This window comes from Budorcas taxicolor, chromosome 16 (assembly GCF_023091745.1).
Source record: "Budorcas taxicolor isolate Tak-1 chromosome 16, Takin1.1, whole genome shotgun sequence".
Classification (NCBI taxonomy): domain Eukaryota; kingdom Metazoa; phylum Chordata; class Mammalia; order Artiodactyla; family Bovidae; genus Budorcas; species Budorcas taxicolor.
This window is the reverse complement of record NC_068925.1, coordinates 38166754-38171479: the sequence shown is the minus strand read 5'-3', so window position 1 is coordinate 38171479 and position 4726 is coordinate 38166754.

The window sequence follows — 4726 nt, the reverse complement described above, 5'->3', positions numbered from 1 at the left end:
GTGGACTATCTCTCCATCTGTTTATGCTGTCTTTGATTCCTTTCTTTAGTGTCTTATAATTTTCTGTTTACAGTTCTTTTGTGTCCTTAGGTAAATTTATTCCTCGATATTTAATTCTTTTTGTTGCAATGAAGAATGGGATTGATTCCTTAACATTGCTTTTTGATTTTTCATTGTTAGTATATAGAAATGAAAGTGATTTCTGTGTATTGATCTTGTATCCTGTGACTTTGCTAAATTCACTGATTAGCCCTAGTAATTTTCTGATACTATCTTTAGGGTTTTCTATGGGCAGTATCATGTCATCTGCAAACAGTGAGAGCATACTTCTTCTTTTCCAATATGGATTCCTTTTACATCTTTTTCTTCTTGGTGGCTATGGCTAGGCCTTCCAGAACTATGTCAAATAACAGTGGTGAAATTGGACACCCTCATCTTGTTCCTAATTTTAGGGGGAATGCATTCAGTTTCTCACCATTCAGAATAATGTTTGCTGTAGGCTTATCATTTATGGCTTTTACTGTGTTGAGGTAGGTTCCTTCTATGGTCATTTTTTGAAGAGTTTTAATCATAAATGGGTGCTGAATTTTGTCAAAGGCTTTTTCTGCATCTATTGAGATGATCATATGGTTTTTATCTTTCAATTTGATAATATGGTGTATCACATTGATTCATTTGCTTATATTGAAGAATCCTTGCATTCCCAGAATAAATCCAACTTGATCATAGTGTATGAACTTTTTGATGTGTTGCTGAATTCTGTTTGCTATAATTTAGTTGAGGATTTTTGCATCTATGTTCATCAGTGATTTTGGTCTGTAGTTTTTTTGGGGGGTTTTCTTTGGTTTTGGTATTGGGGTGATGGTGGCCTCATAGAATGAGTTTGGAAGTGTTCCTTCCTCTGCAATTTTTTGAAAGAGTCTTAGAAGGATAGGCATTAGCTCTTCTCTAAATGTTTGATAAAATTCTCCTGTGAAGCCATCTGGTCCTGGGATTTTGGTTTGGGGAGATTTTTGATCACAGCTTCAATTTCAGTACTTGTAATTGGGTTGTTCATAATTTCTATTTCTTCCTTGTTCAGTCTTGGAAGATTGAACTTTTCTAAGAATCTGTACGTTTCCTCCAGGTTATCCATTTTATTGCCATATAGTTGTTCATAATAGTCTCTTATAATCCTTTGTATTTTTGCATTATATGTTGTAACCTCTCCTTTTTCATTTCTAATTTTGTTGATTTGATTCTTCTCTCTTTTTTCTTGATGAGTCTGGATAAAGGTTTATCGATTTTGTTTATCTTCTCAAAGAACCAGCTTTTATTTTTTTTAATCTTTTCTATTGCTTCTTTCATTTCTTTTTCATTTATTTCTGCTCAGATCTTTATGATTTCTTTCCTTCTGCTAATTTTGGGGGTTTTTCGTTCTTCTTTTTTCAGTTGTTTTAGGTGTAAAGTTAGGCTGTCTATCCCATGTTTTTCTTGTTTCTTGAGGTAGGATTGTGTTGCTATAAACTTCCCTCTTAGAACTGCTTTCCTGCACCCCTTAGGTGTTGAGTTGTGTTTTCATTGTCATTTGTTTCTAGAAATGTTTTGATTTCCCTTTTGGTTTCTTCAGTAACCTGATGGTTACTTAGAAACATGTTGTTTCATCTCTATGTGTTTGTGTTTCTTACAGTTTTTTTCTTGTAATTGATACCTAGTCTCATAGCATGTTGTTGGAGAAGATGCTTGATATGCTTTCAATTTTCTTAAATTTATTGAGGCTTGATTTGTGACCCCAAGATATGGTCTATCCTGGAGACTGTTCCATGTACACCTGAGAAGAAGGTGTATTCTTCTGCATTTGGATGGAATATCCTGAAGATGTCAAGATCCATCTCATCTAACGTATCATTAATACTTGTGTTTCCTTATTAATTTTTTGTTTCAACGATCTGTCCATTGGTGTGAGTGGAGTGTCAAAATCTCCTACTCTAATTGTGTTACTGTCAACTTCTCCTTTTATGTCTGTTAGTGTTTGTCTCATGTATTGAGGTGCTCCTATGTTGGGTGCATAGATATTTACAATTGTTGTGTCTAACTCTTGGAATGATCCCTTGATCGTTATGTAGTGCCCTTCCTTATCTCTTGTTATATTCTTTATTTTAAGGTCTATTTTGTCTGATATGAGGATTGCTACTCCAGCTTTCTTTTGCTTCCCATTTTCATGGAATATCTTTTTCCATCCTCTCACTTTCAGTCTACATGTGTCTTGAGGTCTGAAGTGGGTTTCTTGTAGACAGCATATATATGGGTCTTGTTTTTGTATCCATTCAGCCAGTCTGTATCTTTTGGTTGCAGCATTTAGTCTATTTACATTTAAAGTAATTATTTATATATCTGTTCCTATTGCCATTTTCTTCATTGTTTGGGGTTGATTTTGTAGATCTGTTTTCTTCTCTTTATTGCTTGACTATATAAGTCCCTTTAACATTTGTTGTAAAGCTGGTTTGATGGTACTGAATTCTCTCAACTTTTGCTTGTCTGAAAAGCTTTTGATTTCTCCATCAATTTTGAATGAGGTCTTTGCCAGGTACAGTAATCTTGGTTATAGATTTTTCCCTTTCAGTACTTTAAATATATCCTGTCATTCCCTTCTGGCCTGCAGAGTTTCTGCTGAAAGATCAGCTGTTAAGTGTATGGGATTTCCCTTGAATGTTACTTGTTGCTTCTCCCTTGCTGCTTTCACTATTCTTTCCTTGTATTTAGTCTTTGTTAGTTTGATTAGTATGTGTCTTGGTGTGTTTCTCCTTGGGCTTACCCTGTATGGGACTCTTAGTGCCTCTTGGACTTGATTGACTATTTCCTTTTCCATGTTGGGGAAATTTTCAACTATAATCTCTTCAAATATTTTCTCATTCCCTTTCTTTTTCTCATCTTCTTCTGGACTCCTATAATTCGAATATTGGTGCCTTTGATATTGTCCCAGAGGTCTCTGAGACTCTCCTCAGTTCTTTTTACTTTATTCATCTTACTTTATTCTGCTCTTCAGAAGTCACTTCCACCATTTTATCTTCCAGCTCAATGATTCATTCTTCTGCTTCAGATATTCTGCTACTGATTCCTTCTAGAGTATTTTTAATTTCAGTAACTGTGTTATGTGTCTCTGTATGTTTATTCTTTAATTCTTTTGGTCTTTGTTAATTGATTCTTGCATTTTCTCCATTTTGTTTTCAAGGGTTTTGATGATCTTTACTATCATTATTCTGAATTCTTTTTCAGGTAGTTTGCCTATTTCCTCTTCATTTATTTGGACCTCTGTGTTTCTGATTGGTTCGTTCATTTGTGTAGTATTTCTCTGCCTTTTCACTTTTTTTTAAAACTTATTGTGTTTGAGGTCTCCTATTCCCAGGCTTCAAGGTTGAATTCTTTCTTCCTTTTAGTTTCTGCCCTCTAAGGTTGGTCCGGTGGTTTGTGTAAGCTTTGTCTAGGGTGAGATTTGTGCTGAGCTTTTCTGTTTCTGTTTGTTTATTTTTCCTCTGATGGGCAAGGCTGAGTGAGATGGTAATCCTGTCTGCTGATGATTTGGTTTGTATTTTGGTTTGTTTGTTGTTTAGATGCAGTGTCCTGCACAGGGTGCTATTGGTGGTTGGGTGATGCCCCGTCTTGTATTCAAGAGGTTTCCTTTGTGTGATTTCTCACTATTTCATACTCCCTAAGGTTATTTCTCTGGTAGTCTAGGGTGTTGGAGTCACTGCTCCCACTCCAAAGGCTCAGGGCTTGATCTCGAGTTTTGCATGGGTCTATATATTCTTTTCTGCTGGTCAGGTACTCCTGTCTGCTCTCAGCTGGTGTCCTGCATGCACTTCTGTGTCTTAAGGTGTACTCCTGATGTATCCAGGATTTGAGTTTTTTTGTTTTTTTCTTTTTAATTTTATGGCTGTGCTGGGTCTTTGTTACTTTGCATGGGCTTTCTCTATTTGTGGCAAGCAAGGTGTACACTTCCTTTCAGTGCACGCACTTCTCATCGCAGCAGTTGCTCTTGTTTCAGAGCACAGTCTCTAGAGTGCAGGCTCAGTAGTTTGGTACACAGGCTTAGTTGCTTGGCAGCATGTGGAATCTCCCCGGATCAGGGATTGAACCTGTGTCTCCTGCCTTGGCAGGCAAATTCTTATCCACTGTGCCACCAGGACAGTTCAACTATTTACTGTGTATATAAACGCATCACTGAAATAATATAAACAGAAATTAGAGAGGAAGATGAAGGGGACACTTTTATTGTGTCTACCCAGAGTCATAGATCTAATCAATGAATCAACAAGTATTTGTTAGGTGTCTGATTGCTCTCTGCTAGATACTACAGGAGAAGCAAGGCTAATATAAAAAGAGGTTCCATCCTTTGGGAATTTCTAGTACAATACAAGATGAGAAAACATGTATGGAACATAGAAGAAATACTATTAATCAGATTATCTTAGAATCATCATGTTTTTAGTGGCCACCTAATTAGAAACAATATAGATTTTTCTACTAGACTAAATCCATTTGAGCAAATGGTTTCAGTTTGAACAGCTTTTAAACAGTCAATGGTATTTTCCTTCTATTCCTATTCCTTGGAATTCTTTCTACTTCCCTCACACCCCTTACTATTTAACATTATCCCACTTAAAACATATTGTTGATAGAACCTAGAGTTTATCTAGTGTCTTCCCTCATATTCTTCTGAGAAATGTTTTTAAGTGAAGCAATGTCA